Source organism: Nicotiana tomentosiformis, chromosome 9, assembly GCF_000390325.3.
Source record: "Nicotiana tomentosiformis chromosome 9, ASM39032v3, whole genome shotgun sequence".
In the NCBI taxonomy this organism is placed as follows: domain Eukaryota; kingdom Viridiplantae; phylum Streptophyta; class Magnoliopsida; order Solanales; family Solanaceae; genus Nicotiana; species Nicotiana tomentosiformis.
In genome coordinates this window covers 83,422,594-83,432,397 of record NC_090820.1, presented here as the reverse complement: position 1 = coordinate 83,432,397, position 9,804 = coordinate 83,422,594, and the positions used below count along the sequence as shown (strand labels likewise).

Here is a 9,804-nt window from a genome sequence, read left to right as displayed (position 1 = left end):
AAATCCCCTACAAAAATAATATTCACAGTAATAGAAGCGGAATAATCACGTAGCACCGAGATACGGTAATTAGCAAGAAAAAAGAGTGACAACGACACCAAAATTTTTACGTGGAAAACCCTTTGAATAAGGGAAAAAACCACGGCCCCGAGACGAGCAACTGATATCACTATAGCAAGGAATTTTATACTTTGTAGGTCCGAGTAAAATACTCCAAAGACCACTACAACACTCAAAAGAAATAACCCTCTTTTGATATTCTCACCTCACTACAATATCGTTCACCCTCTATTTTTCTCACAGACTATTTTCTTATACCTTGCCTGTGAAACCTCACTCTTTCTTTCTCTCTTTGTTGGTGTGTGAAAATGAGAGTTGAAGCTCTCCTTTTATAGCCGAAACCTCACTCTCTAAAGCCTACTATATTTGACAATTTACACACACTTTTCCTTCTTTTTCTTCAATGTTGACAATTCAACAAAGTTGGCTACCAACCCAAAAAAATTCAACAAAGTTGGCTACCAAACCAAAGAAATTTTCCTTAGGCACATGCCTATTAGTTTGGCTATTGAATGAGATGAAACCCATCAATCTCCCCCTCTAGTCTCATTCATCTAGAGGAGGTAGCAATGTCTTCTAGTTTGAGTGCGTGCCGACAAGTTCTTTGCATAGCTCGAACTTGTCTATTGGTACCACCTTGGTTAACATATCAGCAGGATTTTCACTCGCGTGAATCTTTTTGACCTGTAAAGATTCGTTCTCTACCTGCTCACGAATCCAATGATATCTCACATCTATATGCTTTGTTCTTGCATGGTACATGGAGTTCTTGCTCAAGTCTATTGCACTTTGACTGTCACAATAGACGCCATACTCCTTTTGATGTAATTTCAGCTCTTGAAGAAACCGCTTGAGCCATACCATCTCCTTGCCAGCTTCTGTAGCGGCAATGTACTCTGCTTCAATTATTGAAAGGGTAACACACTTCTGCAATTTAGACTGCCATGATATAACTCCCTCTGAAAATATAAACAAATATCCAATAGTGGATTTTCTGTTATCAATGTCACCTGCCATATCAGCATCTGTATAGCCCTTCAAGATCAGAAGAGATCCTCCAAAGCATAAACAATCTCCCATGGTACCTCTCAGGTACCTGAGTATCCGCTTGACTGCTTCCCAATGTTCCTTTCCAGGATTTTCAAGGAATCTGCTAACAACACCAACTGCATGAGCAATATCAGGTCTGGTGCATACCATTGTATACATCAAGTTTTCAACTGCTGAAGAATAAGGAACTCTAGCCATGTTCCCTTTCTCCTCCACACTTGTAGGACACATCTTCTTGCTCAACTTTAGATGACTAGCAAGAGGTGTGCTGACTGGCTTAGCATTCTTTATGTAGCGTTCCAGTACACGTTCAATGTACTTCTCTTGAGACAGCCACAACTTTCTGCTTGTTCGTTCTCGAACTATCTTCATACCCAGAATTTGTTGTGCTGGGCCCAAGTCCTTCATATCAAAAGACTTGGACAAATCTCTCTTCAACTTTGCGATCAGTCAATTGTCTTTTCCTACAATTAACATATCATCCACATACAACAATAATATAATAATCTTATTTTTAGAAAATCTTTCGAAGTATACACATGGATCAGAATATGTCTTTGTGTAAGTTTGACTTTTCATGAATGAGTCAAACTTCTTGTACCACTGCCTTGATGCCTACTTCAACCCATAAAGACTCTTACTCAGTTTGCACACCATGTGTTTCCTTTCAGCTACTTCAAATCCTTCTGGTTGCTCCATATAGATCTCCTCTTCCAAATCTCCATGAAAAAATGCAGTTTTCACATCCAACTGCTCCACTTCAAGATCTAGGCTAGCTGTTAAACTCAAGATTGTTTGAATAAATGTCATTTTGACAACAGGTGAGAAAATTTCGTCAAAATCAATACCTTTCTTCTGCTCGAAGCCTTTTACCACCAATCGAGCTTTATATCTGACCAGCTTGCCATTTTCATATTTCTTGAGTTTAAAGACCCACTTACATTTGAGTGGTCTTTTACCCTTTGGAAGTTCAACCAGCTTGTACGTGCCATTTTTCTGCAAAGATTCCATCTCCTCTTGCATGGATTTCATCCACTCATTCTTTTCTTGATTGGACATCACCTCCTTAAGACTTTCTGGCTCTCCCTCATCACTGATGAGGACATACTCCGTGGAAGGGTACCTGCATGACTCTACCCTTGGCCTTTCTGATCTCCTTAGAGGTTGAGGTTCTTCTTCTCCCTGAGTGGGGTGATCCACTTGCTCGAAATCATCATCAAGTTGCTCCCCCTGCTCAATAACCTCATCAGGTTGCTCCCCCTATTCGGCAACCTCGTCGGTCATACTTTATACACTTGTGGGATTGTTAGAAGTAGAAGGAATAATAACAAGGTTAGGAATAATACTATTCTTGGCATTTTCTGGCATATCATCAGCAATTCCAACTTCACTTTCTCAGAAGACTACATCTATGCTTCTGATGACCTTCTTTACGGGATCCCACAATCTGTATCCGAATTCTTCATCTCCATATCCGATGAATATGCAAGGAACAGATTTATCATCCAGCTTTGTTCTCCATTCCTTTGGTACATGTGCAAAAGCTTTGCAGCCGAACACCTTCACATGCGAGTAGGACACCTACTTGTTGGTCCAAACTCTCTCTGGGATGTCAAACGCCAATGGAACTGATGGACTCCTATTGATCAGGTAACGGGCTGTCTGAACTGCTTCATCCCAGAATGACTTAGGCAGTTTAGCCATTCTGCACATGCTTCTCACCTTCTTCACAATGGTGCGGTTCATCCTTTCGACTACGCCATTGTGTTGTGGGGTTCCAGGAACTGTCTTTTCATGTCTGATCCCATGGTTCGAACAATACTCTTCAAATTCCCTTGAAGTGTACTCACCTCCATTGTCATTTCGGAGATGCTTTAGCTTTTGGCCTGTCTCCCTTTCCACCATAGCATGAAACTTTTGAAAAACTTAAAACACCTGATCTTTGGTTTTCAAAATATAAACCCACAATTTTCGTGAAGCATCATCAATAAAAGTAACAAAATATTTGTTACCGCCCATCGATTCAATTTCCATTGGACCAAAAATATCAGAATATACCAAATCAAGTATATTCAATTTTCTTTCAGACGATGTCTGAAATGAGACTCTATGCTGCTTACCAAATAAACAGTAGTCACAGGGTTTTACCGTTGTACCTTTGGCATAAGAAATGAGTGATTTCTTGTCAAGAATATGCAATCCCTTCTCGCTTATATGACCCATTCTTTTGTGTCACAAATCTGCAGAAATCTCATCTTGTGCCGCGTTCAATTTACCTTGGCATATTTCTGCATCATCCTGTACAACGTGCCATGAGCAACTCCCTTTGCAATTACTAATGATCCCTTGGTGAGTCTCCACTTTTGATTTGCGAAATAGTTCTCGTATCCATCTCGGTCTAAAGCAATTTCCGAGATCAAGTTTATCCGTAAATCAGGTACATGTCGCACATCCTTCAGAACCAATGTGCATCCGACATTTGTCTTGATACAAATGTCACCAATCCCCGTAATCTTTGAGTAACTTCTGTTCCCCATTCTCATAAGGCCGAAATCACCCGCTACATATCTGCAAAAAAGATCTCTTATCGGTGTGTCATGGTAAGATGCTGCTGTATCAACCACCCATTCCGACTCTGGGCCTGATAAGTGCATGCATTCCTCTTCCTCGTTTATACAGAGGACAACATTATCATTGTTTTGCCCCATGGCGGCTGTGTTGTCGTCATTCCTCTGGCCACTAGTTTCACCTTTGCCCTTCCTTGGATTTGGTCAATCTCTTTTGAAGTGACCTGGTTGATCACAATTGTAGCAATTTCTAGCTCTTGATTTGGATCGGTTCTTAGACTTCCCACGAGCTCCGGATCTACCATAGTTGCTTGAACTCTTTTGATAACTCCTGCCTCTACCTTCTGTGATGAGAGTATGTCCTTGACTTTCAGGCTTCTTTCTCATTTTCTCATTGAGTAAAAGAACCAATGTGACATCTTTTAACTCAATGGTAGACTTAACGTGCAGGATGGTTGTTGCCATATTATCGTACGAAGATGGCTTTATCTTCTTCCTCGATTTTCACTCCGAGATTGGCGAGCTATGTGATTAATCCGTTAAACACATTTAAATGTGACAAAAAATTCGTACCTTTACCCATGTGTAGGGCGTATAGCTGTTTCTTCAGGTACAATTTATTTATTAGCATTTTGGACATGTATAGGCTTTCCAACCTTTCCCAAATACCACGTGCGGTGTCTTCATCAATGATGTTATTTACTACATCATCTGATAAGTGCAACCTGGTCGCACTAGCAGTCCTTTCATCCAAGTCAGCCCAATCCTCAGCTTTCTTGGTAACATGCGTTTTGGCATCAGCATCTAGTACCTTGTATAATCCTTGTTGGATGAGTAGATCTCTCATCCTTCTTTGCCGTGTTGAGAAACCGCTATCTCCATTAAATTTTGCTACCTCGTACTTTACTCCGAACATTTAGTACTACCGACAGTGAATAGTATTTCTGTGAACGAGTAGAACCTGTGCTCTAATACCAGTTGTTGGGAATAAACCCCCTACAAAAATAATATTCACAGTAATAGAAGCGGAATAATCACGTAGCACCGAGATACGGTAATTAGCAAGAAAAAAAAGTGACAACGACACCAAGATTTTTACGTGAAAAATCCTTTGAATAAGGAAAAAAATCACGGCCCCGAGACGAGCAACTGACATCACTATAGCAAGGAATTTTATACTTTGTAGGTCCGAGTAAAATACTCCAAAGACCACTACAACACTCAAAAGAAATAACCCTCTTTTGATATTCTCACCTCACTACAATATCGCTCATTAGTGAAGTTTCACACACAAGGTATAAGAAAATAATCTGTGAGAAAAATAGAGAGTGAGGGATATTGTAGTGAGGTGAGAATATCAAAAGAGGGTTATTTCTTTTGAGTGTTGTAGTGGTCTTTGGAGTATTTTACTTGGACCTACAAAGTATAAAATTCCTTGCTATAGTGATATCAGTTGCTTGTCTCGGGGCCGTGGTTTTTTCCCTTATTCAAAGGGTTTTCCACGTAAAAATCTTGGTGTCATTGTCACTCTTTTTTCTTGCTAATTACCGTATCTCGGTGCTACGTGATTATTCCGCTTCTATTACTGTGAATATTATTTTTGTAGGGTGTTTATTCCCAACAATAATAACGGCCATTGTCTGACACAAAGAAAAAGGAATCAAATACGTTAAGTGCTCCATAATAAAATTATTGCAAAAGTGTTTATTAGCTAACTTAAGGTTCGCGTCGTTCTAATAGACCTTACTCACAAAGTATTCATCGGTATAATATAATTCAAATAGACGAAAGGCTATGAGTTACAAAGTTGTAACATTTATAAAGTGGGTAAATTTTCGATTGACTTCAGTCTCCAAATTATTTGTTAAAAATTACAATTTGATCCCATCTGAAATTATATCCTTGAAGAAACAGTAAAATATAAACACAAAATAGAGTGGATTATCCTTAAAAATGATTTACAACTTGCTAATTTTAGAAGTTTTTAGAAAAGGCATGATCTATTTGCTAAGTTAAAACCTTTTACCGGGCTCTTTATAAAAGAAATCTCATATTATTGCACTAAGAAAATAGACAGAAACAACAAATGTTCTAAGTTAGGTGCTGTTATTTGATTATTTTCCCCTTTTGTTCCTTGTTTGCTCTTTCTTCTCTTCTAGATAGTAGCAAGTAAAGGTAATAATCGGTTATTAGGGTAAGAAGTGGTTCAACGTCTTTATCAAGCTAGAATTGGAATAGTTTAAAACTTCAATCAGTAGGAAATTAACTAACATTTCTATTTGTTTTAACTTTTTGGTTTCATTCATCCATAGGTGGCGTATTAGGCAGTGCCCAAAGGTGCTTATAAAGCCGGTCCACAGCAGTGAAAGTTCTATTGATTCCGTCGATCAGCTTCTTGCTTTTTTTTCCCTCTCTGGGCTAGAAGCTATGAAGAACAGTTTGCTGCTGGTAAATCTAGTTCCCTTCTTCTCTTTCTTTTTTTACTTTTCATTTTCTAAAATTAATCTAAGCATATTTAATATTATTTGAATACAGGTGTTGATTCTTGTATTGTCGCCTGTTGGAGCTCAATACGACTATAGCAATACGTGGGATGAGGGACCTCATTCAAGGAACAGTTTTCAAAAGTATGCACTTGTATGCATAGTTGGAGCACTTCTATCTCTACTGTTTGCTGTTATTCTTTGGTTTGCAATGCGGCGATCCACTAATAATAATACGGCTAATCAACTTCCGCCAGCTCTAGCTGTGGCACAGCAACATAACACTGATCGGGATGACAACAATAGTACAAGAATTAGTGTTAGTAGCTTCCTTCTCGTGCCCATGTCTGAAAATCATCAGGGACCTGATTGCAGCATCTGCTTGGAAGAATTTGAGGCAGGAGAACTAGTCCGAGTTCTCCCCTCGTGCAACCATCGTTACCATGACACCTGCATCAGGCGTTGGATGACAAATGGGAGAAGTCGCTGTCCCGACTGCCGCCAGGACTACAAAGCTACCATAAGTTCATAAAAGTGTCAACACTTGTGTTTATTTTAATTAAGTAATATTCAAGTGCTTACTTTGAATATTATTCTAAAGAGAAATTAAGGAAGAGGGACACAGATAGTGTCAATATTGTTTCCATCATGGTGCATCTCTTTTTCTCCTCTTCTGCTAGTAAAAAATTTTAAACAATGAATGTAATTGATCATGATGAGATATTGTTCACATGCATGTACTATCATGGTGTGTTCCATTTCCAGACATATCATAAATAGTTCATTTTTAATCCCCTCTCTTAATCCTGTTTGGGCTATTTAGATAAAGGTAGCTGATAGTAATATCGGGATATATTAATTTTATAATAATTTTTTTTTAGGGTAGAACCATTTTCCAAATAACATGTAGGTGCAGAATAATGTATCTAGAAATGAGAGGCAGTCGAAGAATAAAGAAGAATTTTCCTAAAAGGAAAATGACAATAGAAAGGGAGATAGTAGCAAGATAACCTTTTTGGGGAATTTGCAGCAAATTAAGGGCATAAATTCGAGTGTAGATGATATCATCGGCAAGATTTAAGACTTCATGTTAGACAGTGCAATTTATCCATACAGATCAGATGGTTCTTCTCTGTTTGTTGTGGAAGCTTTGGTGATTGTTTCCCCATAATCACCAGCATATACTAAAACAATATATTTTAATGTTAAAGTAGAGACCACAAGTTCAGATAAAATTTCCTATTTGTGAATTCATAATTCCAAATAAGCAATTGAAGAATATAATATTACGCAGTGCACAAAAGAAAATATCGGAATGTAAAAAAACATCTTCATGCAGTTCATACTTTTCACATTTTCCCTGACACAGAGGCTCCAAATTTATGGTATCCAGCACCTACAAGATTACTCAAGCTGGGCCCCTCAGATCCTCCATTTTACTCTGCCTTAAAAAATGGATACAGTATTTGTATGTCGGACCGCTGAAGAGGAACAGTTGAGAGAGTATTTAATTTGATAGATCTCCCAAGACCAAGACATTTTTAGTAAGCGGTGTTATAATTAACTGATTGCCTATGATCCAAAGGAGTTCCGAGAAATGAAGAGAATGAGAAGCCGAGCACAGTAGCAGCAAGCCAGCACAAATAAAAATTGCAAATCCAAAGTGGGGTTTTTCTTGAATTAAGTGTTTAAAAGGTGTCAAATAGAATTATTATTGCTTTTCTATTGTAAATCATCCTCTGTCTCATGGGGAGGTCAGCGGTTCGAATCCCCAAAAATATCAGCCCCTCTTTTTTAGAGAAGCAGGCTCAAAAAACGAAAAGTCACGTAGGCAGGGGGATCGTGCCCGCGAGCTTTGCTATCAAAATCAAAGGCTTGACTATTTGAACTAACAACTGAATGATGTCAAGCGGTGTCACTTCAATCAATATATAGGCATTTACTGTTCGCATGTCATCTACAACAAAAGTATTTAACTAAAATTTATGATGAAGCGGTGTCACATGACACCACTTCGAACTACGTGCGTCCGCCCCTGCCCAAGACATTTCCATAAGCAGCTTCAGGAAAAAAGGAAAATGTCTTAGTGGGATACTACAAACGATCGATATGATCAGCTTATAATCAATACTCAATTTCATAAGGTACGCATGGCTGCGTCTTTAGATGGCATGGCAGGAGCTGAGCCTTTCTTCTTAGAACTCTTAATTACTACAAATTCCACCTCACTAACTCATTAAGTAACTCTCAGTTTCTGGACAGTATAATCTTCATCAATCTTCTCCTAAGAAAACTTTAAGTACCATTTCCTTGTCTACACTACTCCCCTTGCCTGATGTACCCTCTTGAGCCTTGTATGCGTGCATCCACTGTATCCATAAACGATCCTTCTTCTTACACAGATTCCAGAGGTGCTTAAGAATTACTGCTCTATTCCATACGAGGATATTAGTAAAGTTCATTCCCCCTGCAGACTTAGGCCAGCATATATAGTTATTTCTAGGCCACCAGTGCCTTCCTGTTGCTTTCATCTTCTCGTGGACATAGGAAAATATTATAGTTTCAATCTTCAGTATAATCGTTTTTGGAAGTGGAAATATCTGCGACCAAAAGGACTGAATGACAATCATAACACTTTTGATCAATTGCAATCTTTCTGCATAAGATAGGAATTTTGCTATCCAATGGTTTACCTTTGCAAGCATCTTATTGAGCAGGGGTTGACATTGAGCCACTGATAATTTCTTTGCACTTAGTGGCACTCCCAAGTACCTGAAAGGTAAAGATCCCACGGAGAGGCCTAGGCTGTGCAGAATTTGTTGTTGTATGTCCATTGGCACCTCTCCAGAATTTCTTGCCATTTTTACTTTGTTAGCTTTTAAGTATAGCTTTTATCTTCAATATTTTCCTTGCAGCTCTTTCGCCGTCATGGCATGTCACTTTATTTAAGCTCATTTCAGTAAGTAACATATGAAGTAAAAAGTACTACAAGTTCTTTGGTATCAGAGTCTCTATGCAAGAAAGTCTTAGTAAGTCTAATTAAGCTTAGAGTAATCCAGCAATTATTCATATTCGTTAACATGTGACATTCAAATTCAGTCTTATATTTTAACATGTGAGTTTAACTATAGTTACTACTTGGCTGGGAATTATCAGATTCAGTATTCTTCAATTTTATTTTGGTATTATTCATTGTTATTGAGATTAGAAGGTGCTTTTGGATGACTGGTTATTCTGTGCAGCTGAATCTGGTACATTAATTGCAAGATGCAATACTTATATGACGATAATGGACGTAAATGTCTAGATTCATCTGAAAGAATTGTAACTATATCTTCTGGTGTAACGACCTGACCGGTCGTTTTGAGGATTAACGTCCCGTTCGATGGCTTCAGGTCTCTAGCAACTTTGTATTATGTATTATGACGTGCGTGCGTGGCTGAGTTCGGATGATTCATGATTAATTTGGAAGAAGGATTCTTGTTTTAGAAGCTTAAGTGGTAAGAGTTGATCGAAGTCTTGACTTTTATGTAGACGACTCTGAAATGGCGTTTTGATGATTCCAATAGCTTTTTATGGTGATTTTGGACTTAGGCATGCATCTGCACTTGGATTTGGAGGTCCGTAGGGTAATTTGATGCATT

The 9,804-nt window shown here is 38.4% G+C and overlaps 1 long non-coding RNA gene across 1 annotated transcript; it reads left to right on the top strand.

The window, feature by feature from the left end:
• The first annotated feature begins 6,025 nt into the window (after positions 1-6,025).
• Positions 6,026-6,951, top strand: LOC104095084 (uncharacterized). The gene is made up of 2 exons (XR_011411292.1): positions 6,026-6,125; positions 6,213-6,951. It is a non-coding gene; the product is annotated as an uncharacterized lncRNA (long non-coding RNA).
• Positions 6,952-9,804: the final 2,853 nt, after the last annotated feature.